General features: G+C 36.2%; 13 non-coding genes across 13 annotated transcripts; all 13 read right to left on the bottom strand.

Moving 5' to 3' along the window:
• Positions 1–3541: 3541 nt before the first annotated feature.
• On the bottom strand, positions 3542–3612 carry TRNAD-GUC. The gene has a single exon. It is a non-coding gene; the product is annotated as a tRNA-Asp (tRNA).
• A 7437-nt stretch (positions 3613–11049) lies between these two features.
• TRNAG-GCC lies at positions 11050–11120 on the bottom strand. The gene has a single exon. It is a non-coding gene; the product is annotated as a tRNA-Gly (tRNA).
• A 1202-nt stretch (positions 11121–12322) lies between these two features.
• TRNAG-GCC lies at positions 12323–12393 on the bottom strand. Its single transcript has one exon. It is a non-coding gene; the product is annotated as a tRNA-Gly (tRNA).
• A 2469-nt stretch (positions 12394–14862) lies between these two features.
• On the bottom strand, positions 14863–14933 carry TRNAG-GCC. Its single transcript has one exon. It is a non-coding gene; the product is annotated as a tRNA-Gly (tRNA).
• Positions 14934–16132: 1199 nt separating this feature from the next.
• TRNAG-GCC lies at positions 16133–16203 on the bottom strand. The gene has a single exon. It is a non-coding gene; the product is annotated as a tRNA-Gly (tRNA).
• A 1200-nt stretch (positions 16204–17403) lies between these two features.
• TRNAG-GCC lies at positions 17404–17474 on the bottom strand. Its single transcript has one exon. It is a non-coding gene; the product is annotated as a tRNA-Gly (tRNA).
• A 1199-nt stretch (positions 17475–18673) lies between these two features.
• On the bottom strand, positions 18674–18744 carry TRNAG-GCC. Its single transcript has one exon. It is a non-coding gene; the product is annotated as a tRNA-Gly (tRNA).
• A 1200-nt stretch (positions 18745–19944) lies between these two features.
• On the bottom strand, positions 19945–20015 carry TRNAG-GCC. The gene has a single exon. It is a non-coding gene; the product is annotated as a tRNA-Gly (tRNA).
• Positions 20016–21213: 1198 nt separating this feature from the next.
• On the bottom strand, positions 21214–21284 carry TRNAG-GCC. Its single transcript has one exon. It is a non-coding gene; the product is annotated as a tRNA-Gly (tRNA).
• Positions 21285–22483: 1199 nt separating this feature from the next.
• On the bottom strand, positions 22484–22554 carry TRNAG-GCC. Its single transcript has one exon. It is a non-coding gene; the product is annotated as a tRNA-Gly (tRNA).
• A 1198-nt stretch (positions 22555–23752) lies between these two features.
• Positions 23753–23823, bottom strand: TRNAG-GCC. Its single transcript has one exon. It is a non-coding gene; the product is annotated as a tRNA-Gly (tRNA).
• Positions 23824–25022: 1199 nt separating this feature from the next.
• Positions 25023–25093, bottom strand: TRNAG-GCC. The gene has a single exon. It is a non-coding gene; the product is annotated as a tRNA-Gly (tRNA).
• A 1198-nt stretch (positions 25094–26291) lies between these two features.
• TRNAG-GCC lies at positions 26292–26362 on the bottom strand. Its single transcript has one exon. It is a non-coding gene; the product is annotated as a tRNA-Gly (tRNA).
• Positions 26363–26487: the final 125 nt, after the last annotated feature.

The raw sequence follows: 26487 nt of genomic DNA, 5'->3' as shown, positions 1-26487 counted from the left end.
TTCAATTGCTTCCCAATTTGAATTATTGACTTTGACTTCGAATTGCTTCCCAATTTGAAGCGCTACTATCCCAGGATTTCACGGCTCCGCGTTACTTTCCCCCCGTCTTCCACAATCCAGTAGAAACGTATCCTGTGATCTAGAGCTTTGTGGTGCTTTCAATTGCTTCCCAATTTGAATTATTGACTTTGACTTCGAAATTGGCTCCCAGACTTCTCCTAGTATTGAATTTTAGAAATTGGCTCCCAGACTTCTCCTAGTATTGAATTTTATCTCAATTCAATTGATCTCCATGTCTTCTTTGAATTGTCTTCTTTGAATTGGTCCCCAATCCTGGTATTGAATTTTATCTCAATTCGATTGATCTCCATGTCTTCTTTGAATTCCTCAATTGGCTCCCAATTTCAATTCTACATTGGCTCCCAACTTGAATTGATTTCCATGTGAAACTTGCTCCCAATTTCAATTTCTCTGAAACTAGCTCCCAATTTCAATTGCTTCTCAATTGCCACTCGTAATCAGCGTTTCAATTGCTTCTCAATTGCCACTTGTAATCAGCGCCCAAAGCCAAACTAACCCAGACTTAATCAAATTCCTCAATTTGCTCCCAATTTCAATTCTACATTGGCTCCCAACTTGAATTGATTTCCATTGGCTCCCAACTTGAATTGATTTCCATGTGAAACTTGCTCCCAATTTCAATTTCTCTGAAACTAGCTCCCAATTTCAATTGCTTCTCAATTGCCACTTGTAATCAGCGCCCAAAGCCAAACTAACGCAGACTTAATCAAATTTTACCTTGTAAAATTATTGATGGTGAGATTCGAACTTGAACCATTTCTCATAATAAATCAAATATCTTCCACTTCGTCCATACAGCTTATTGGTTAAATCTTCAATCACAATTGATGTACTCCTTTCTTTCCATAGATGATTGATCTCTAAGTCAAATTCATGCAATCTTCCAAACTTAATTTTCTTTCACGAAAATTCTTCTGTGATATCTCTTTGAGAAGCTTGACGTGATTTTCATATCATTCAACTTCTTCTTTAATTTATCATTTCTCCAGACAAATTCTTGATTTTCGGCTTGATATCTTCTTCTACTATTGTCATGCATCTTCCTCTGTTTTTTCTCTTTTGCAATATAAATAATTTCCCGATCATGGTCTTAGACTCTACTAGACCTATGAAATAAAATTGGGGGATGTATAAATACAAATTTGGCATATCAAAACCATTACACTTTATTCCTAACATCTTATATTAAACGTGGAATTTTCACAAAAGACAAGAGACCACTACAAATATAATGATAAGCAAAATAAATCATGATATTTAAAAATGAACATTCCATATATTAAAAATGTCCAATGACCAAATATTTAAAAATGAACATTCCATATATTAAAATGACCAAATTTAAAAACTAAAAATTCAACCCTTAAATTTATGTGCATTTTGAATCCCAATATTATTATAATCAATTGTAATCATGCATTATTTTAGGAAGAATATTTTTTGTAGGATTAAGTTCTGTCTACAACCTCGTCAACAACAGAGCTCACGTTATTGTTGTCGTATGTTAATTTTTTCGTTGCAGTCGCTGGTTGCAGGTTAGTTCATCGACTGATTGGAATTTTCAAAGTAAAACGTACGTGATAGGTGCGTTTTTAATTGCAGTACAATCTTGAGCATTTTTTTTTTGCATTTTGAGATAGGGATTCATGTGTGCTGATGGTGTATGTGTACACATTAGTCAAATTTCTTGTGCATTTTAGTCAACGTTTACGAAAAGAGCTCCTTTTGGAGCAACAAGCTCTTCTGGATGGACCCTACAACTCCTTCTGGAAAGAGCTCCTTTCGGAGAGTTTAATACCTGTGCGCTATCTTATCTTCAAAGTCATCTTTGGTATTCTTCTACGTTACACAATACTTTATCTATAAATGCACACTTCAGTAGGAGTCTAAGAGATGAAGACAATCGATGAAAGAGATTAAGGAATATCGAATATTTTTTTAAAGTGATGAGACAAAAATAACCTTGTCAAAACTAAGTTTCGTCGGAAAAGTTATCAAAATGACAAAAAATGTTCAAAATTTTATAGTTTAATGACAAAAACGATAGTCTTATATTAAACGTGGAATTTTCACAAAAGACAAGAGACAACAACAAATATAATGATAAGAAAAATAAATCGTGATATTTAAAAATTAACATTCAATTTATTAAAAATGACCAACGATCCGCATATGACAAATACTGATTGGTAATAATTAGATTAGTTTATAAAACATTTCTTAAAATCAAAAATGCACGAGCCAGGAATTGAACCTGAGTATGTACTATGGCATGGTACTATTCTACCACTAGACCACTAGTGCATCACCAATAAAATAAAGGTGATCAGAAATACCAGCGTTTTTCTGTCCACTACAATTGATCGACGATAATTTGAAAAAAAATGCACTTTTTGCAGCTATGTTATAGAGCGATTGGAAAAGTGAATATTTCCCGCAGTTGTTATGGAATTAGCAACATAAAAGTTAAATTATGTATACCTAAGACCCAATCATCACGTGTAATATTATGTTTTATTTGTCATCTAATATATATTATAGGATAAAAATGTACAGCCTGCCCTCAAATTATGTACCAAAATGTAATTAGAGTATCAAATTTAAAAACTAAAAATTCAACCCTTAAATTTATGTGCATTTTGAATCCCAATATTATTATAATGAATTGAAATCATGCATTATTTTGGAAGAATATTTTTTGTAGGATTAAGTTCTGTCTACAACCTCGTCAACAACAGAGGTCACGTTATTTTTGTCGTATGTTAATTGTTTCGTTGCAGTCGCTGGTTGCAGGTTAGTTCGTCGACTGACTGGAATTTTCAAAGTAAAACGTACGTGATAGGTGCGTTTTTAATTGCAGTACAATCTTGAGCATTTTTTTTCTGCATTTTGAGATAGGGATTCATGTGTGCTGATGGTGTATGTGTACACATTAGTCAAATTTCTTGTGCATTTTAGTCAACGTTTACGAAAAGAGCTCCTTATGGAGCAACAAGCTCTTCTGGATGGACCCTACAACTCCTTCTGGAAAGAGCTCCTTTTGGAGAGTTTAATACCTGTGCGCTATCCTATCTTCAAAGTGATCTTTGGTATTCTTCTACGTTACACAATAATTTATCTATAAATGCACACTTCACTAGGAGTCTAAGAGATGAAGACAATCGACGAAAGAGATTAAGGAATATCGTATATTTTTTTAAAGTGATGAGAAAAAAATAACCTTGTCTAAAACAAAGTTTCGTCGGAAAAGTTATCAAAATGACAAAAAATGTTCAAAATTTTATAGTTTAAGGTGTTTAATGACGAAAACGATAGTCTTATATTAAACGTGGAATTTTCACAAAAGACAAGAGACAACTACAAATTTAATGATAAGAAAAATAAATCATGATATTTAAAAATGAACATATATATGACCAATGATCCGCATAAGACATATACTAATTGGTAATGATTAGATTGCACCAGCCGGGAATCGAACCCGGGTCTGTACAGTGACAGGGTACTATTCTACCACTAGGCCACTGGTGCATCACCAATAAAATAAAGGTGATCAGAAATACCAGCGTTTTTCCGTCCACCACAATTGATCGACGATAATTTAAAAAAAAATGCACTTTTTGCAACTATTTTTTAGAGCGATTGGAAAAGTGAACATTTCCCGCAGTGGTTATGGAATTAGCAACATAAAAGTTAAATTATGTGTACCTAAGACTCAATCACCACGTGTAATATTATATTTTATTTGTCATCTTATATATATTATTGGATAAAAATGTACAGCCGGCCCTCAAATTATGTACCAAAATGTAATTAGATTGTCAAATTTTAAAACTAAAAATTCAACCATTAAATTTATGTGCATTTTGAATCCCAATATTATTATAATCAATTGTAATCATGCATTATTTTAGGAAGAATATTTTTTGTAGGATTAAGTTCTGTTTACAACCTCGTCAACAACAGAGCTCACGTTATTTTTTATCGTATGTTAATTGTTTCGTTGCAGTCGCTGGTTGCAGGTTAGTTCGTCGACTGACTAGAATTTTCAAAGTAAAACGAACGTGATAGGTGCGTTTATAATTGCTGTACAATCTTGATCATTTTTTTGTGCATTTTGAGATAGGGATTCATGTGTGCTGATGGTGTATGTGTACACATTAGTCAAATTTCTTGTGCATTTTAGTCAACGTTTACGAAAAGAGCTCCTTATGGTGCAACAATCTCTTTCTGGATGGACCCTACAAATCCTTCTGGAAAGAGCTCCTTTTGGAGAGTTTAATACCTGTGCGCTATCCTATTTTCAAAGTCATCTTTGGTATTCTTCTACGTTACACAATAACTTATCTATAAATGCACACTCCAGTAGGAGTCTAAGAGATGAAGACAATTGACGAAAGAGATTAAGGAATATCGAATATTTTTTAAAGTGATGAGACAAATATAACCTTGTCTAAAACAAAGTTTCGTCGGAAAAGTTATCAAAATGACAAAAAATGTTCAAAATTTTATAGTTTAAGGTGTTTAATGACAAAAACAATAGTCTTATATGAAACGTGGAATTTTCACTAAAGACATGAGACAACTACAAATATAATGATAAGAAAAATAAATAATGATATTTAAAAATTAACATTCAATATATTAAAAATGACCAATGTTCCGCATATGACATATACTGAGAACCCCCTCGGGTATAGAATCGATGGACGGAGAAATGCTCTCCAGCCAACGGTCGGAAGAATATCGAGATTTGCTTGAGCGGAGTACGAAGATGGCGAAGACGACAACTGGCTCTGGTACGAACGCGTTGATGGAATTTACGACTGACTATTCGACGGATGTGGCCTTTGTTCCAGAGTCTCCGTTGGACGTCGACGGGGCTCCAATCGAGCCGACGGCCAAGGAGGCGGTACGTGATGATAATTCATCAAGAGATCTAACGGTTAATATTGTGTCGCAGGTACCGGACATGGCTAGGAGGACATACGCTCAGACAGTCTCCGATCATATGGAGACAAATCTCGGCCATGCAGACGTGATTGAGGAGGAGGAAGACGAGGATCTATCCGACGGTGAGGCCGACGACCCGCTCTGTCCTACCATTCGGTTGACTAAGACGGAAATCGAACAGATTAGGGCGCCTTGGAGGAAGGCCATCATCGTTAAGGTGATGGGAAGATCGATAGGCTACGCTTATCTGCTTAGGCATCTCAACTCGATGTGGAAGCCGAAGGGGAAAATGGAGCTCATCGCGATCGACAACGGCTATTTCATCGTCCGTTTCGGCGCGGTAGAGGATCTAGAACACGCGATGTTCGAGGGTCTATGGATGATCATGGACCACTACCAGCTTGTAAAACCATGGGTGCCGGACTTCGACCCCTATTCCGATGTCACAGAGAAAATCCTAGTTTGGGTAAGAATTCCGTGTTTACCTGCTGAGTATTATAACTTGATTTTCCTGAGGAAGCTCGGGAACAAGGTGGGGAGGACGATCCGCGTCGACCAAGCAACAAGCCAAGTGTCGAGGGGTATGTTTGCACGCATATGTGTGGAGGTTGATATACGAAAGCCACTCATCTCAAAGTTTACTTATAAGAATCGAGTGAGGTCGGTGGCGTACGAAGGCATCCACCTAGTTTGTTTCTCATGCGGTATTTACGGACACTCATTGGAGACATGCCCCAAAACGAACAGACCAGTGCCTTCTAGTGACGTTTTAGGAAGCAAGGAAGGAGGAAACGCTGGATCAGGGGACGTGCATGGAGTCATTGTCGGTGCTGAACCTTTTGGGAAATGGATGATCGCTCCGGGGCGTAAGGGAAGATCTGGGGGTAGGCAGTACGAAAGGAACACTGGTGGAGCGGATGGGAAGAGGCAGGCAGCGCAATCTGGGCAGATTAAAAAGCCTTCGGCGACCAAGTTTTCGGCTCTTGCTGATTTGGAGGAGGACGGAGTGATTAATGGGAAGGAGGACATAAACGGGGATGCAAACATGGATCAGCTATTGGTAAATAGGGATGCCGGCAAAGCTACGCAGTCAAACTTACAAGCTGAGAATGGGGCGAGGACGGGCAGGAGACGTCCAAATGTGGTTATAGCTGAGAAGCAGATTCAGAATGAACCATTTGAACCAGAGGTTGTTCGGAGGAGGGGAGAAGGAGAGAATACAAGGGTGTTGCACGCAAGCCGGGGGAGTGGATCGCGAAGAGCGGCGGAAGAGGATGAGCATACAGTTGTCAGAGGTGAACAAGGCGGTCTTGTTATTCATTCATCACGTGTGGTGGTGGGGAACGAGGCCGGCGACCTACCTCCGCCCGTATGGCAACCTTCTGAAGAACACCACGCTGACCCGCCGGACTGCTTCGACAACGAAGGGGATGAAAAGTTATGGAAGTCGAAGGCAATCTAGCGGATCAGGAGGATTATGAGGCCCCTTTGGGCGTTTGAGTAATGTTGTTTCTGCCTTCCCTAATTGTTTGATTTTTTGTTTCCTGTTGGAGCTTTGTTAGTCTTTTTTTTCATTCTTATCCTATATTATTTTATGAATTTGTTGTTTTGGAATTGCCAAGGGGCGAGTGGGCGGGCAGTCCACCGTGCCCTAAAAAATCTGCTTCAGGTCTACAAGCCAAATATCCTGGGACTTTTTGAGCCCAAAGTGTCGGGGGACCACGCAAACAAAATTTGCGCAAAGCTCGGGTTTTTCGATTGGGTCCGCGTAGAAACTGTAGGCTTCAGTGGGGGTATTTGGGTTCTTTGGAAAGACCCAATTCATATGCATATCTCGTTCACCCATCCTCAATTTATTCTTCTACAGGTACAATAGGATGGCCAGGCACCGTGGGTCCTTGCGGCAGTTTATGGCAGTCCGGCACATCACTTGAGACGCCGGCTATGGAACGACCTTTCCCAGTCGCGAAGGGGCCTGAACGGACCTTGGATGGTGGCTGGGGACTTAAATTCAGTGGTCTCGAGGGAGGAAACACGCAACTATAGCTCCTTTTCGATGCAACGAAGTTCAGATTTTGTAAACTGGATACAGGACGAGGGTCTCATAGACATGGGGTATACGGGGCCGAAGCTAACTTGGGTTAAGGATGGTGCATCAGATGATGTTAAGGGAGCCCGTTTGGACAGGGCTATGTGCAACCTCGGCTGGCGTGCCCGTTTCACAGATGCTTTGGTGGACCATTTGTCCCAGGTGGCTTCGGATCATGCACCGCTCCTAGTAAGACTCTTTAGGGGAATTCGACCTAATAATGTCAAATTTTTTAATTTTCAGGCTGCTTGGACTACACACCAGGAATTGCCCGAGGTAGTCAAGAAGTTATGGAAGACCGACAAGTGTTTGACGGATAATTTTCGGCTGGTAGCGGATGGGCTTCAAAGTTGGAACACGGAGGTTTTTGGCAATGTACATAAACGCAAACGAAGCCTCTTGGCTAGAATTGGCGGCATTCAGAAGATCTTGGCCCAGCGACCCCATTCTGGATTGCGAAGACTGGAAAGAAAGCTGCAGGCTAGTTTGGAGGACACTCTGTATCAAGAGGAGTTGCTTTGGTACCAAAAGTCTAGAGAAGATTGGATAAAATCGGGGGATAGGAATACAAAGTTTTACCACGCTGCAGCTACTGTACGAAAAGCGCGCAGCAAGATCTTGGTTCTTCAGGACGATGTCGGGACGTGGCTTCCTCAGGGGGAGGATCTAAAAAATCGTGTAAGAGATTTCTACATCAGTTTGTTCACTGAATCCACGGAGGGGACAATTGAGCGCACCTTAGGCGCTACTTTCCCAGTCATAAGTCAGTTGGATTGGAGAGTGTTCAACAGGGAGGTGACAAAAGATGAAGTCAAGGATGCTGTTTTTGATATGAAGCCGTTTAAATCTCCAGGCCCGGACGGCCTACCTGCAGGTTTCTACCACCATACGTGGGAAGTCACTGGGGACAGCATTTTTAACCTGGTGTGAGATGCTATACGAACCGGCCGGCTCCCGGAGGGCATTAACGATACTCTGGTCGTGCTTATTCCTAAAGTTCAGGTGCCTGAGAATATAAAACAGTTCAGACCCATCAGTTTGTGTAATGTGAGTTATAAGATCTTAACAAAGCTGATCACGAATAGACTCAAACGCGTCGTCCCTCAAGTTATTGGACCCTACCAAAGCTCTTTTGTCCCAGGGCGGCAGATTTTGGATAACGTGCTTGTGTACCAAGAAGTCATGCACACCATGCGGGAATCCAAAGGGAAAAAGGGCTACATGGCCATTAAGCTGGATCTCGAAAAGGCCTACGACAGACTATCGTGGACCTTCATTAGAGAAACGCTGGTTTGGGCAGGATTTAATGACATTTGGACTAACATTATTCTGTCTTGTATTTCCTCTTCCAGGTTAGCGATCGTGTGGAACGGAGAACGCCTGGAGCATTTTCGACCAACGAGGGGTATTCGCCAGGGCGATGCAATGTCCCCGGCTATCTTTGTCTTGTGTATGGAGAGGCTTAGTCAACTAATTGTTTCGAAGGTGAATGATAGGGCATGGAATGGTATTAAGTTGGCTCCTGCGAGGCCCGTTTTATCTCACCTTTGTTTTGCAGATGATATGGTCCTCTCCACCGAGGCGTCCTGGGACCAAGTGGTGGTCGTTCAAGAGTGCCTGGGATCTTTTTGTCGAGAATCGGAGCAAAAGATCAGTTTGAACAAATCTCAGGTCTTCTTCTCGAAGAATGTTCACCCCAATATAGCTCAGGAAATAGTTGCTAAGCTGGGTATCGAGGAAACCAAGGATCTAGGACGTTATTTGGGAGTGCCATCTTTACATGGGAGAGTAACCTGCAACACGTACTCGGGTCTTCTGGAGAGAATATCAGCCAGGTTGGAAGGATGGAAAGCAAAGACACTCTCTTTAGCTGGGCGTGTCATTCTTGCAAAATCTGTCCTCAATGCCATTCCTATCTACACCATGCAAACTGCAGCACTGCCGAAAGGTGTCTGCAACGAAATTCAAAAGAGGACCGTCGGTTCTTGTGGGGCCGAAACGAAGCTACAGGAGGAAACAAGATGAGCCTGGTTAATTGGGACACGATCACAATGGAGAAAGCTAGCGGTGGCCTGGGACTAAGGAATATGCACACTATGAATATTGCATGCTTGTCTAATTTAAACTGGAGAATTAGAACGGAACCAAATGCGCTATGGGTGGGAACTCTGATGACCAAGTACACAAGAAACGCGGACCCACTTTCGATCACGCCGGGTAGAAGGAGTACTTCGAATGCATGGAAGGGAATTCTAACCGCACAGGAGGTCCTAGAAAAAGGTATTTTGCGAGTGGTTCGGAACGGGAAATCTACGAGGTTTTGGATGGATTCCTGGCTAACACCCAAACCCCTGTATGAGAATTTACAGGGCATCTTGAGTCTCCTAGATCTATACGCCAATGTGGAGGATTATTGGGACAGATGTGGGGGTTGGAAATGGGAGAAACTAGAGCAACATCTCCCTCCTGATGACCTTGAAAGGCTGGCAGGGTATGGTTTGGCGGAAGAAGAAGTTGACGGTGGCTGGGGCTGGAGCCCGGACCCCTGGGGGCGGTTCTCGGTGAAGTCAGCGTATGGCTTAATAGCCCAGTCCGGAGGACAAGAGCTGGACAAGGATTGGGAGCGTATCTGGGCTATGAAGGTGCCGGCGAAAATAGCGATGTTCATTTGGCTTGTCAAACACGAGAGAATCATGACTAACCATGAACGTACCAAATGCCACTTAACTACTGATGCAAGTTGTATTTTATGTGCAAGTCATCGCGAGGATTTAAATCATTTGTTTCGCAGCTGTGGTGCAGCAAAGAAGAATTAGGAGCAGTCCCTACTGAGGAGTTCGCGGGAAGCCATGCGAGACCTTGACTGGACAACATGGCTCACGTTGAACCTTCAAGGGGATATCAGGTACGGCTTTGAAGAAGGATGGCCTGAACGGTTTTGCACAAGACTCTGGTGGTTGTGGAGATGGCGAAATGAAAGGATCTTTAATGGCATATTTACACCGCTGGAATATAAGACACAGTGGCTGCGACAGTGTGATGACGAGACAAAAAGGGCCTTCGAGTCCGTGAATAGACCTCTACCGAGATTTTCCCGGGAAGTAGATGCGCGGCTCCCTTGGTTGAGACCAGAGGAGGGATGGTTAAAGCTGAATGTTGACGGCAGTAGGCAGGGCGACGGAAGGGCTAGTTGTGGGGGTGTTCTTCGAGATCATAATGGAGTTTGGAGGAGAGGATTCTTGTATAAAATCGGTAGATGTTCGGTTGAAGCAGCAGAAGCCTGGGGTATTCTATAGGGTCTTCGGATGGCACATGAGTACGGAGTCAGACGCGTCATCCTTGAGTGCGATTCGAAAAACTTGATGGACAGTCTTCGTAATGGCGAAGGGTGGAGGGACAAGCCAAACAACATCCTCTGCATGTGTCACCGAGAAGCAGCAGTTTTCTCCGAGGTGAGGTACGTTCACATATACAGAGAGCAGAATAGACTTGTGGACAGGCTAGCTCACAAGGCAGCAACGCATCAAGGCGGAATCGTCTTTCTTGATAGACCGCCGCGTGAGATGGAGGAGTTGATCGAGTTAGACCGGATCGGAGCGTCGTCACCTAGACGGGTCTCTCACTTGTGATTGTTCTGTTTCTCTGGGTTTTTTGACGGGTATCCCCCTCTCAACAGAAGAGGCTAGCTCACATGGCAGCAGCGCATCAAGGCGGAATCGTCTTTCTTGATAGACCGCCACGTGAGATGGAGGAGTTGATTGAGTTAGACCGGATCGGAGCGTCGTCACCTAAACGGGTCTCTCACTTGTGATTGTTCTGTTTCTCTGGGTTTTTTGACGGGTATCCCCCTCTCAGAAGAAAAAAAATGACATATACTGATTGGTAATAATGAGATTAGTTTATAAAACATTTCTAACAAACAAAAATGCACCAGCCGGGAATCAAACCCGGGTCTGTACCGTGGCAGGGTATTATTCTACCACTAGACCACTAGTGCATCACCAATAAAATAAAGGTGATCAGAAATACCAGCGTTTTTCCGTCCACCACAATTGATCGACGATAATTTGAAAAAAAATGCACTTTTTGCAGCTATGTTTTAGAGCGATTGGAAAAGTGAATATTTCCCGCAGTGGTTATGGAATTAGCAACATAAAAGTTAAATTATGTGTACCTAAGACACAATCATCACGTGTAATATTATATTTTATTTGTCATCTTATATATATTATAGGATAAAAATGTACCGCCTGCCCTCAAATTATGTACCAAAATGTAATTAGATTATCAAATTTAAAAACTAAAAATTCAACCCTTAAATTTATGTGCATTTTGAATCCCAATATTATTATAACCAATTGAAATCATGCATTATTTTAGGAAGAATATTTTTTGTAGGGTTAAGTTCGGTCTACAACCTCGTCAACAACAGAGCAAACGTTCTTTTTTTCGAATGTTAATTGTTTCGTTGCAGTCGCTGGTTGCAGGTTAGTTCATCGATTAACTGGAATTCTAAAAGTAAGACGTACGTGATAGGTGCGTTTTTAATTGCAGTACAATCTTGAGCATTTTTTTTTTTTTGCATGTTGAGATAGGGATTCATGTGTGCTGAAGGTATATGTGTACACATTAGTCAAATTTCTTGTGCATTTTAGTCAACGTTTACTAAAAGAGCTCCTTATCGAGCAACAAGCTCTTTCTGGATGGACCCTATAACTCTTTCTGGAAAGAGCACCTTTTGGAAAGTTTAATACCTGTGCGCTATCCTATCTTCAAAGTCATCTTTGGTATTCTTCTACGTTACAGAATAATTTATCAATAAATGCACACTTCAGTAGGAGTCTAAGAGATGGAGACAATCGACGAAAGAGATTAAGGAATATCGAATATTTTTTTAAAGTTATGAGACAAAAATAACCTTGTCTAAAACTAAGTTTCGTCGGAAAAGTTATCAAAATGACAAAAAATGTTCAAAATTTTATAGTTTAAGGTGTTTAATGACAAAAACGATAGTCTTATATTAAACGTGGAATTTTCACAAAAGACAAGAGACAACTACAAATATAATGATAAGAAAAATAAATCATGATATTTAAAAGTGAACATTCAATATATTAAAAATGACCAATGATCCGCATATGACATATATTGATTGGTAATAATTAGATTAGTTTATAAAACATTTCTAAAAAACAAAAATGCACCAGCCGGGAATCAAACCCAGGTTTGTACCGTGGCAGGGTACTATTCTACCACTAAACCACTAGTGCATCACCAATAAAATAATAGTGATCAGAAATACCAGCGTTTTTCCGTCCACTACAATTGATCGACGATAATTTGAAAAAAAAATGCACTTTTTGCAGCTATGTTTTAGAGCGATTGGAAAACTGAATATTTCCGCAGTGGTTACGGAATTAGCAACATAAAAGTTTAAATTATGTGTACCTAAAACCCAATCATCACGTGTAATATTATATTTTATTTGTCATCTTATATATAGTATAGGATAAAAATGTGCAGTCTGCCCTCAAATTATGTACCAAAATGTTATTAGGTTATCAAATTTAAAAACTAAAAATTCAACCCTTAAATTTATGTGCATTTTGAATCCCAATATTATTATAATGAATTGAAATCACGCATTATTTTAGGAAGAATATTTATTTTAGGATTAAGTTCTGTCTACAACCTCGTCAACAACAAAGCTCACGTTATTTTTGTCGTATGTTAATTGTTTCGTTGCAGTCACTGGTTGCAGGTTTGTTCGTCGACTGACTGGAATTCTCAAAGTAAGACGTACGTGATAGGTGCGTTTTTAATTGCAGTACAATCTTGAGCATTTTTTTGTGCATTTTGAGATAGGGATTCATGTGTGCTGAAGGTATATGTGTACACATTAGTCAAATTTCTTGTGCATTTTAGTCAACGTTTACTAAAAGAGCTCCTTATCGAGCATCAAGCTCTTTCTGGATGAACCTACAACTCCTTCTGGAAAGAGCTCCTTTTGGAAAGTTTAATACATGTGCGCTATCCTATCTTCAAAGTCATCTTTGGTATTCTTCTACGTTACAGAATAATTTATCAATAAATGCACACTCCAGTAGGAGTCTAAGTGATGGAGACAATCGACGAAAGAGATTAAGGAATATCGAATATTTTTTTAAAGTTATGAGACAAAAATAACCTTATCTAAAACTAAGTTTCGTCGGAAAAGTTATCAAAATGACAAAAAATGTTCAAAATTTTATAGTTTAAGGTGGTTAATGACAAAAACAATAGTCTTATATTAAACGTGGAATTTTCACAAAAGACAAGAGACAACTACAAATATAATGATAAGAAAAATAAATCATGATATTTAAAAGTGAACATTCAATATATTAAAAATGACCAATGATCCGCATATGACATATATTGATTGGCAATAATTAGATTAGTTTATAAAACATTTCTAAAAAACAAAAATGCACCAGCCGGGAATCAAACCCAGGTCTGTACCGTGGCAGGATACTATTCTACCACTAGACCACTAGTGCATCACCAATAAAATAAAGGTGATCAGAAATACCAGCGTTTTTCCGTCCACCACAATTGATCGACGATAATTTGAAAAAAAAAATGCACTTTTTGCAGCTATGTTTTAGAGCGATTGGAAAACTGAATATTTCCCGCAGTGGTTATGGAATTAGCAACATAAAAGTTAAATTATGTGTACCTAAAACCCAATCATCACGTGTAATATTATATTTTATTTGTCATCTTATATATAGTATAGGATAAAAATGTATAGCCTGCCCTCAAATTATGTACCAAAATGTAATTAGGTTATCAAATTTAAAAACTAAAAATTCAACCCTTAAATTTATGTGCATTTTGAATCCCTATATTATTGTAATGAATTGAAATCATGCATTATTCTAGGAAGAATATTTTTTGTAGGATTAAGTTCTGTCTACAACCTCGTCAACAACAGAGCTCACATTATTTTTGTCGTATGTTAATTGTTTCGTTGCAGTCGCTGGTTGCAGGTTTGTTCGTCGACTGACTGGAATTCTCAAAGTAAGACGTACGTGATAGGTGCGTTTTTAATTGCAGTACAATCTTGAGCTTTTTTTTTGTGCATTTTGAGATAGGGATTCATGTGTGCTGAAGGTATATGTGTACATATTAGTCAAATTTCTTGTGCATTTTAGTCAACGTTTACGAAAAGAGCTCTTTGTGGAGCAACAAGCTCTTTCTGGTTGGACCCTACAACTCCTTCTGGAAAGAGCTCCTTTCGAAGAGTTTAATACCTGTGCGCTATCCTATCTTCAAAGTCATCTTTGGTATTCTTCTACGTTACACAATAATTTATCTATAAATGCACACTTCAGTAAGAGTCTAAGAGATGAAGACAATCGACGAAAGAGATTAAGGAATATCGAATATTTTTTTAAAGTGATGAGACAAAAATAACCTTGTCTAAAACAAAGTTTCGTCGGAAAGTAATCAAAATGACAAAAAATGTTCAAAATTTTATAGTTTAAGGTGTTTAATGACAAAAACGATAATCTTATATTAAACGTGGAATTTTCACAAAAGACAAGAGACAACTACAAATATAATGATAAGAAAAATAAATCATGATATTTAAAAGGGAACATTCAATATATTAAAAATGACCAATGATCCGCATATGACATATACTGATTGGTAATAATTAGATTAGTTTATAAATCATTTCTAAAAAACAAAAATGCACCAGCCGGGAATCGAACCCGGGTCTGTATCGTGGCAGGGTACTATTCTAGCACTAGACCACTAGTGCATCACCAATAAAATAAAGGTGATCAGAAATACCAACGTTTTTTCCGTCCACCACAATTGATCGACGATATTTTGAAAAAAAAATGCAATTTTTGCAGCTATGTTTTAGAGCGATTGGAAAACTGAATATTTCCCGGAGTGGTTATGGAAATAGCAACATAAAAGTCAAATTATGTGTACCTAAACCCCAATCATCACGTGTAATATTATATTTTTTTTGTCATCTTATATATATTATAGGATAAAAATGTACAGCTTGCCCTCAAATTATGAACCAAAATGTAATTAGATTATCAAATTTAAAAACTAAAAATTCAACCCTTAAATTTATGTGCATTTTGAATCCCAATATTATTATAATAATTGAAATCATGCATTATTTTAGGAAGAATGTTTTTTGTAGGATTAAGTTCTGTCAACAACCTCGTCAACAACAGAGCTCACGTTATTTTTGTCGTATGTTAATTGTTTCGTTGCAGTCGCTGGTTGAAGGTTAGTTCGTCGACTGACTGGAATTTTCAAAGTAAAATGTACGTGATAGGTGCGTTTTTAATTGCAGTACAATCTTGAGCATTTTTTTGTGCATGTTGAGATAGGGATTCATGTGTGCTGATGGTATATGTGTACACATTAGTCAAATTTCTTGTGCATTTTAGTCAACGTTTACGAAAAGAGCTACTTATGGAGCAACAAGCTCTTTCTGGATGGACCCTCAAACTCCATCCGGAAAGAACTCCTTTTGGAGAGTTTAATACCTGTGCGCTATCCTATCTTCAAAGTCATCTTTGGTATTCTTCTACGTTACACAATAATTTATCTATAAATGCACACTTCAGTAGGAGTCTAAGAGATGAAGACAATCGACGAAAGAGATTAAGGAATATCGAATATTTTTTTAAAGTGATGAGACAAAAATAACCTTATCTAAAACTAAGTTTCGTCGGAAAAGTTATCAAAATGACAAAAAATGCTCAAAATTTTATAGTTTAAGGTGTTTAATGACAAAAACGATAGTCTTATATTAAACGTGGAATTTTCACTAAAGACAAGAGACAACTACAAATATAATGATAAGAAAAATAAATCATGATATTTAAAAGTGAACATTCAATATATTAAAAATGACCAATGATCCGCATATGACATATATTGAATGGTAATAATTAGATTAGTTTATAAAACATTTCTAAAAAACAAAAATGCACCAGCCGGGAATCAAACCCAGGTCTGTACCGTGGCAGGGTACTATTCTACCACTAGACCACTAATGCATCACCAATAAAATAAAGGTGATCAGAAATACCAGCGTTTTTTCCGTCCACCACAATTGATCGATGATAATTTGAAAAAAAAAATGCACTTTTTGCAGCTATGTTTTAGAGCGATTGGAAAACTGAATATTTCCCGCAGTGGTTATGGAATTAGCAACATAAAAGTTAAATTATGTGTACCTAAAACCCAATCATCACGTGTAATATTATATTTTATTTGTCATCTTATATATAATATAGGATAAAAATGTACAGCCTGCCCTCAAATTATGTACCAAAATGTAATTAGGTTATCAAATTTAAAAACTAAAAATTCAACCCTTAAATTTATGTGCATTTTGAATCCCTATATTATTATAATGAATTGAAATCATGCATTATTCTAGGAAGAATATTTTTTGTAGGATTAAGTTCTGTCTACAACCTCGTCAACAACAGAGCTCACATTATTTTTGTCGTATGTTAATTGTTTCGTTGCAGTCGCTGGTTGCAGGTTTGTTCGTCGACTGACTGGAATTCTCAAAGTAAGACGTACGTGATAGGTGCGTTTTTAATTGCAGTACAATCTTGAGCTTTTTATTGTGCATTTTGAGATAGGGATTCATGTGTGCTGAAGGTATATGTGTACATATTAGTCAAATTTCTTGTGCATTTTAGTCAACGTTTACGAAAAGAGCTCTTTGTGGAGCAACAAGCTCTTTCTGGTTGGACCCTACAACTCCTTCTGGAAAGAGCTCCTTTCGAAAAATTTAATACCTGTGCGCTATCCTGTCTTCAAAGTCATCTTTGGTATTCTTCTACGTTACACAATAATTTATCTATAAATGCACACTTCAGTAAGAGTCTAAGAGATGAAGACAATCGACGAAAGAGATTAAGGAATATCGAATATTTTTTTAAAGTGATGAGACAAAAATAACCTTGTCTAAAACAAAGTTTCGTCGGAAAGTAATCAAAATGACAAAAAATGTTCAAAATTTTATAGTTTAAGGTGTTTAATGACAAAAACGATAGTCTTATATTAAACGTGGAATTTTCACAAAAGACAAGAGACAACTACAAATATAATGGTAAGAAAAATAAATCATGCTATTTAAAAGTGAACATTCAATATATTAAAAATGACCAATGATCCGCATATGACATATACTGATTGGTAATAATTAGATTAGTTTATAAATCATTTCTAAAAAACAAAAATGCACCAGCCGGGAATCGAACCCGGGTCTGTACCGTGGCAGGGTACTATTCTAGCACTAGACCACTAGTGCATCACCAATAAAATAAAGGTGATCAGAAATACCAACGTTTTTCCGTCCACCACAATTGATCGACGATATTTTGAAAAAAAAATGCAATTTTTTCAGCTATGTTTTAGAGCGATTGGAAAACTGAATATTTCCCGGAGTGGTTATGGAAATAGCAACATAAAAGTTAAATTATGTGTACCTAAACCCCAATCATCACGTGTAATATTATATTTTTTTTGTCATCTTATATATATTATAGGATAAAAATGTACAGCTTGCCCTCAAATTATGAACCAAAATGTAATTAGATTATCAAATTTAAAAACTAAAAATTCAACCCTTAAATTTATGTGCATTTTGAATCCCAATATTATTATAATAATTGAAATCATGCATTATTTTAGGAAGAATGTTTTTTGTAGGATTAAGTTCTGTCAACAACCTCGTCAACAACAGAGCTCACGTTATTTTTGTCGTATGTTAATTGTTTCGTTGCAGTCGCTGGTTGAAGGTTAGTTCGTCGACTGACTGGAATTTTCAAAGTAAAATGTACGTGATAGGTGCGTTTTTAATTGCAGTACAATCTTGAGCATTTTTTTGTGCATATTGAGATAGGGATTCATGTGTGCTGATGGTATATGTGTACACATTAGTCAAATTTCTTGTGCATTTTAGTCAACGTTTACGAAAAGAGCTCCTTATGGAGCAACAAGCTCTTTCTGGATGGACCCTCAAACTCCATCTGGAAAGAACTCCTTTTGGAGAGTTTAATACCTGTGCGCTATCCTATCTTCAAAGTCATCTTTGGTATTCTTCTACGTTACACAATAATTTATCTATAAATGCACACTTCAGTAGGAGTCTAAGAGATGAAGACAATCGACGAAAGAGATTAAGGAATATCGAATATTTTTTTTAAAGTGATGAGACAAAAATAACCTTGTCTAAAACTAAGTTTCGTCGGAAAAGTTATCAAAATGACAAAAAATGCTCAAAATTTTATAGTTTAAGGTGTTTAATGACAAAAACGATAGTCTTATATTAAACGTGGAATTTTCACTAAAGACAAGAGACAACTACAAATATAATGATAAGAAAAATAAATCATGATATTTAAAAGTGAACATTCAATATATTAAAAATGACCAATGATCCGCATATGACATATATTGAATGGTAATAATTAGATTAGTTTATAAAACATTTCTAAAAAACAAAAATGCACCAGCCGGGAATCAAACCCAGGTCTGTACCGTGGCAGGGTACTATTCTACCACTAGACCACTAATGCATCACCAATAAAATAAAGGTGATCAGAAATACCAGCGTTTTTCCGTCCACCACAATTGATCGATCGATAATTTGAAAAAAAAAATGCACTTTTTGCAGCTATGTTTTAGAGCGATTGGAAAACTGAATATTTCCCGCAGTGGTTATGGAATTAGCAACATAAAAGTTAAATTATGTGTACCTAAAACCCAATCATCACGTGTAATATTATATTTTATTTGTCATCTTATATATAATATAGGATAAAAATGTACAGCCTGCCCTCAAATTATGTACCAAAATGTAATTAGGTTATCAAATTTAAAAACTAAAAATTCAACCCTTAAATTTATGTGCATTTTGAATCCCTATATTATTATAATGAATTGAAATCATGCATTATTCTAGGAAGAATATTTTTTGTAGGATTAAGTTCTGTCTACAACCTCGTCAACAACAGAGCTCACATTATTTTTGTCGTATGTTAATTGTTTCGTTGCAGTCGCTGGTTGCAGGTTTGTTCGTCGACTGACTGGAATTCTCAAAGTAAGACGTACGTGATAGGTGCGTTTTTAATTGCAGTACAATCTTGAGCTTTTTATTGTGCATTTTGAGATAGGGATTCATGTGTGCTGAAGGTATATGTGTACATATTAGTCAAATTTCTTGTGCATTTTAGTCAACGTTTACGAAAAGAGCTCTTTGTGGAGCAACAAGCTCTTTCTGGTTGGACCCTACAACTCCTTCTGGAAAGAGCTCCTTTCGAAAAATTTAATACCTGTGCGCTATCCTGTCTTCAAAGTCATCTTTGGTATTCTTCTACGTTACACAATAATTTATCTATAAATGCACACTTCAGTAAGAGTCTAAGAGATGAAGACAATCGACGAAAGAGATTAAGGAATATCGAATATTTTTTTAAAGTGATGAGACAAAAATAACCTTGTCTAAAACAAAGTTTCGTCGGAAAGTAATCAAAATGACAAAAAATGTTCAAAATTTTATAGTTTAAGGTGTTTAATGACAAAAACGATAGTCTTATATTAAACGTGGAATTTTCACAAAAGACAAGAGACAACTACAAATATAATGGTAAGAAAAATAAATCATGCTATTTAAAAGTGAACATTCAATATATTAAAAATGACCAATGATCCGCATATGACATATACTGATTGGTAATAATTAGATTAGTTTATAAATCATTTCTAAAAAACAAAAATGCACCAGCCGGGAATCGAACCCGGGTCTGTACCGTGGCAGGGTACTATTCTAGCACTAGACCACTAGTGCATCACCAATAAAATAAAGGTGATCAGAAATACCAACGTTTTTCCGTCCACCACAATTGATCGACGATATTTTGAAAAAAAAATGCAATTTTTTCAGCTATGTTTTAGAGCGATTGGAAAACTGAATATTTCCCGGAGTGGTTATGGAAATAGCAACATAAAAGTTAAATTATGTGTACCTAAACCCCAATCATCACGTGTAATATTATATTTTTTTTGTCATCTTATATATATTATAGGATAAAAATGTACAGCTTGCCCTCAAATTATGAACCAAAATGTAATTAGATTATCAAATTTAAAAACTAAAAATTCAACCCTTAAATTTATGTGCATTTTGAATCCCAATATTATTATAATAATTGAAATCATGCATTATTTTAGGAAGAATGTTTTTTGTAGGATTAAGTTCTGTCAACAACCTCGTCAACAACAGAGCTCACGTTATTTTTGTCGTATGTTAATTGTTTCGTTGCAGTCGCTGGTTGAAGGTTAGTTCGTCGACTGACTGGAATTTTCAAAGTAAAATGTACGTGATAGGTGCGTTTTTAATTGCAGTACAATCTTGAGCATTTTTTTGTGCATATTGAGATAGGGATTCATGTGTGCTGATGGTATATGTGTACACATTAGTCAAATTTCTTGTGCATTTTAGTCAACGTTTACGAAAAGAGCTCCTTATGGAGCAACAAGCTCTTTCTGGATGGACCCTCAAACTCCATCTGGAAAGAACTCCTTTTGGAGAGTTTAATACCTGTGCGCTATCCTATCTTCAAAGTCATCTTTGGTATTCTTCTACGTTACACAATAATTTATCTATAAATGCACACTTCAGTAGGAGTCTAAGAGATGAAGACAATCGACGAAAGAGATTAAGGAATATCGAATATTTTTTTAAAGTGATGAGACAAAAATAACCTTGTCTAAAACTAAGTTTCGTCGGAAAAGTTATCAAAATGACAAAAAATGCTCAAAATTTTATAGTTTAAGGTGTTTAATGACAAAAACGATAGTCTTATATTAAACGTGGAATTTTCACTAAAGACAAGAGACAACTACAAATATAATGATAAGAAAAATAAATAATGATATTTAAAAGTGAACATTCAATATGTTAAAAATGACCAATGATCCGCATATGACATATATTGAATGGTAATAATTAGATTAGTTTATAAAACATTTCTAAAAAACAAAAATGCACCAGCCGGGAATCAAACCCAGGTCTGTACTGTGGCAGAGTACTATTCTACCACTAGACCACTAGTGCATCACCAATAAAATAAAGGTGATCAGAAATACCAGCGTTTTTCCGTCCACCACAATTGATCGACGATAATTTGAAAAAAAAAATGCACTTTTTGCAGCTATGTTTTAGAGCGATTGGAAAACTGAATATTTCCCGCAGTGGTTATGGAATTAGCAACATAAAAGTTAAATTATGTGTACCTAAAACCCAATCATCACGTGTAATATTATATTTTATTTGTCATCTTATATATAGTATAGGATAAAAATGTACAGCCTGCCCTCAAATTATGTACCAAAATGTAATTAGGTTATCAAATTTAAAAACTAAAAATTCAACCCTTAAATTTATGTGCATTTTGAATCCCTATATTATTATAATGAATTGAAATCATGCATTATTCTAGGAAGAATATTTTTTGTAGGATTAAGTTCTGTCTACAACCTCGTCAACAACAGAGCTCACATTATTTTTGTCGTATGTTAATTGTTTCGTTGCAGTCGCTGGTTGCAGGTTTGTTCGTCGACTGACTGGAATTCTCAAAGTAAGACGTACGTGATAGGTGCGTTTTTAATTGCAGTACAATCTTGAGCTTTTTTTTGTGCATTTTGAGATAGGGATTCATGTGTGCTGAAGGTATATGTGTACATATTAGTCAAATTTCTTGTGCATTTTAGTCAACGTTTACGAAAAGAGCTCTTTGTGGAGCAACAAGCTCTTTCTGGTTGGACCCTACAACTCCTTCTGGAAAGAGCTCCTTTCGAAGAGTTTAATACCTGTGCGCTATCCTATCTTCAAAGTCATCTTTGGTATTCTTCTACGTTACACAATAATTTATCTATAAATGCACACTTCAGTAAGAGTCTAAGAGATGAAGACAATCGACGAAAGAGATTAAGGAATATCGAATATTTTTTTAAAGTGATGAGACAAAAATAACCTTGTCTAAAACAAAGTTTCGTCGGAAAGTAATCAAAATGACAAAAAATGTTCAAAATTTTATAGTTTAAGGTGTTTAATGACAAAAACGATAATCTTATATTAAACGTGGAATTTTCACAAAAGACAAGAGACAACTACAAATATAATGATAAGAAAAATAAATCATGATATTTAAAAGGGAACATTCAATATATTAAAAATGACCAATGATCCGCATATGACATATACTGATTGGTAATAATTAGATTAGTTTATAAATCATTTCTAAAAAACAAAAATGCACCAGCCGGGAATCGAACCCGGGTCTGTATCGTGGCAGGGTACTATTCTAGCACTAGACCACTAGTGCATCACCAATAAAATAAAGGTGATCAGAAATACCAACGTTTTTCCGTCCACCACAATTGATCGACGATATTTTGAAAAAAAAATGCAATTTTTGCAGCTATGTTTTAGAGCGATTGGAAAACTGAATATTTCCCGGAGTGGTTATGGAAATAGCAACATAAAAGTCAAATTATGTGTACCTAAACCCCAATCATCACGTGTAATATTATATTTTTTTTGTCATCTTATATATATTATAGGATAAAAATGTACAGCTTGCCCTCAAATTATGAACCAAAATGTAATTAGATTATCAAATTTAAAAACTAAAAATTCAACCCTTAAATTTATGTGCATTTTGAATCCCAATATTATTATAATAATTGAAATCATGCATTATTTTAGGAAGAATGTTTTTTGTAGGATTAAGTTCTGTCAACAACCTCGTCAACAACAGAGCTCACGTTATTTTTGTCGTATGTTAATTGTTTCGTTGCAGTCGCTGGTTGAAGGTTAGTTCGTCGACTGACTGGAATTTTCAAAGTAAAATGTACGTGATAGGTGCGTTTTTAATTGCAGTACAATCTTGAGCATTTTTTTGTGCATGTTGAGATAGGGATTCATGTGTGCTGATGGTATATGTGTACACATTAGTCAAATTTCTTGTGCATTTTAGTCAACGTTTACGAAAAGAGCTACTTATGGAGCAACAAGCTCTTTCTGGATGGACCCTCAAACTCCATCCGGAAAGAACTCCTTTTGGAGAGTTTAATACCTGTGCGCTATCCTATCTTCAAAGTCATCTTTGGTATTCTTCTACGTTACACAATAATTTATCTATAAATGCACACTTCAGTAGGAGTCTAAGAGATGAAGACAATCGACGAAAGAGATTAAGGAATATCGAATATTTTTTTAAAGTGATGAGACAAAAATAACCTTATCTAAAACTAAGTTTCGTCGGAAAAGTTATCAAAATGACAAAAAATGCTCAAAATTTTATAGTTTAAGGTGTTTAATGACAAAAACGATAGTCTTATATTAAACGTGGAATTTTCACTAAAGACAAGAGACAACTACAATTATAATGATAAGAAAAATAAATCATGATATTTAAAAGTGAACATTCAATATATTAAAAATGACCAATGATCCGCATATGACATATATTGAATGGTAATAATTAGATTAGTTTATAAAACATTTCTAAAAAACAAAAATGCACCAGCCGGGAATCAAACCCAGGTCTGTACCGTGGCAGGGTACTATTCTACCACTAGACCACTAATGCATCACCAATAAAATAAAGGTGATCAGAAATACCAGCGTTTTTCCGTCCACCACAATTGATCGACGATAATTTGAAAAAAAAAATGCACTTTTTGCAGCTATGTTTTAGAGCGATTGGAAAACTGAATATTTCCCGCAGTGGTTATGGAATTAGCAACATAAAAGTTAAATTATGTGTACCTAAAACCCAATCATCACGTGTAATATTATATTTTATTTGTCATCTTATATATAATATAGGATAAAAATGTACAGCCTGCCCTCAAATTATGTACCAAAATGTAATTAGGTTATCAAATTTAAAAACTAAAAATTCAACCCTTAAATTTATGTGCATTTTGAATCCCTATATTATTATAATGAATTGAAATCATGCATTATTCTAGGAAGAATATTTTTTGTAGGATTAAGTTCTGTCTACAACCTCGTCAACAACAGAGCTCACATTATTTTTGTCGTATGTTAATTGTTTCGTTGCAGTCGCTGGTTGCAGGTTTGTTCGTCGACTGACTGGAATTCTCAAAGTAAGACGTACGTGATAGGTGCGTTTTTAATTGCAGTACAATCTTGAGCTTTTTATTGTGCATTTTGAGATAGGGATTCATGTGTGCTGAAGGTATATGTGTACATATTAGTCAAATTTCTTGTGCATTTTAGTCAACGTTTACGAAAAGAGCTCTTTGTGGAGCAACAAGCTCTTTCTGGTTGGACCCTACAACTCCTTCTGGAAAGAGCTCCTTTCGAAAAATTTAATACCTGTGCGCTATCCTGTCTTCAAAGTCATCTTTGGTATTCTTCTACGTTACACAATAATTTATCTATAAATGCACACTTCAGTAAGAGTCTAAGAGATGAAGACAATCGACGAAAGAGATTAAGGAATATCGAATATTTTTTTAAAGTGATGAGACAAAAATAACCTTGTCTAAAACAAAGTTTCGTCGGAAAGTAATCAAAATGACAAAAAATGTTCAAAATTTTATAGTTTAAGGTGTTTAATGACAAAAACGATAGTCTTATATTAAACGTGGAATTTTCACAAAAGACAAGAGACAACTACAAATATAATGGTAAGAAAAATAAATCATGCTATTTAAAAGTGAACATTCAATATATTAAAAATGACCAATGATCCGCATATGACATATACTGATTGGTAATAATTAGATTAGTTTATAAATCATTTCTAAAAAACAAAAATGCACCAGCCGGGAATCGAACCCGGGTCTGTACCGTGGCAGGGTACTATTCTAGCACTAGACCACTAGTGCATCACCAATAAAATAAAGGTGATCAGAAATACCAACGTTTTTCCGTCCACCACAATTGATCGACGATATTTTGAAAAAAAAATGCAATTTTTTCAGCTATGTTTTAGAGCGATTGGAAAACTGAATATTTCCCGGAGTGGTTATGGAAATAGCAACATAAAAGTTAAATTATGTGTACCTAAACCCCAATCATCACGTGTAATATTATATTTTTTTTGTCATCTTATATATATTATAGGATAAAAATGTACAGCTTGCCCTCAAATTATGAACCAAAATGTAATTAGATTATCAAATTTAAAAACTAAAAATTCAACCCTTAAATTTATGTGCATTTTGAATCCCAATATTATTATAATAATTGAAATCATGCATTATTTTAGGAAGAATGTTTTTTGTAGGATTAAGTTCTGTCAACAACCTCGTCAACAACAGAGCTCACGTTATTTTTGTCGTATGTTAATTGTTTCGTTGCAGTCGCTGGTTGAAGGTTAGTTCGTCGACTGACTGGAATTTTCAAAGTAAAATGTACGTGATAGGTGCGTTTTTAATTGCAGTACAATCTTGAGCATTTTTTTGTGCATATTGAGATAGGGATTCATGTGTGCTGATGGTATATGTGTACACATTAGTCAAATTTCTTGTGCATTTTAGTCAACGTTTACGAAAAGAGCTCCTTATGGAGCAACAAGCTCTTTCTGGATGGACCCTCAAACTCCATCTGGAAAGAACTCCTTTTGGAGAGTTTAATACCTGTGCGCTATCCTATCTTCAAAGTCATCTTTGGTATTCTTCTACGTTACACAATAATTTATCTATAAATGCACACTTCAGTAGGAGTCTAAGAGATGAAGACAATCGACGAAAGAGATTAAGGAATATCGAATATTTTTTTAAAGTGATGAGACAAAAATAACCTTGTCTAAAACTAAGTTTCGTCGGAAAAGTTATCAAAATGACAAAAAATGCTCAAAATTTTATAGTTTAAGGTGTTTAATGACAAAAACGATAGTCTTATATTAAACGTGGAATTTTCACTAAAGACAAGAGACAACTACAAATATAATGATAAGAAAAATAAATAATGATATTTAAAAGTGAACATTCAATATGTTAAAAATGACCAATGATCCGCATATGACATATATTGAATGGTAATAATTAGATTAGTTTATAAAACATTTCTAAAAAACAAAAATGCACCAGCCGGGAATCAAACCCAGGTCTGTACTGTGGCAGAGTACTATTCTACCACTAGACCACTAGTGCATCACCAATAAAATAAAGGTGATCAGAAATACCAGCGTTTTTCCGTCCACCACAATTGATCGACGATAATTTGAAAAAAAAAATGCACTTTTTGCAGCTATGTTTTAGAGCGATTGGAAAACTGA

Source organism: Ipomoea nil, unplaced genomic scaffold (assembly GCF_001879475.1).
Source record: "Ipomoea nil cultivar Tokyo-kokei standard unplaced genomic scaffold, Asagao_1.1 scaffold3226, whole genome shotgun sequence".
NCBI classification, from domain to species: Eukaryota; Viridiplantae; Streptophyta; class Magnoliopsida; order Solanales; family Convolvulaceae; genus Ipomoea; species Ipomoea nil.
The sequence above is the reverse complement of the archived record's forward strand: the minus strand, read 5'-3'. Positions and strand labels throughout refer to the sequence as shown.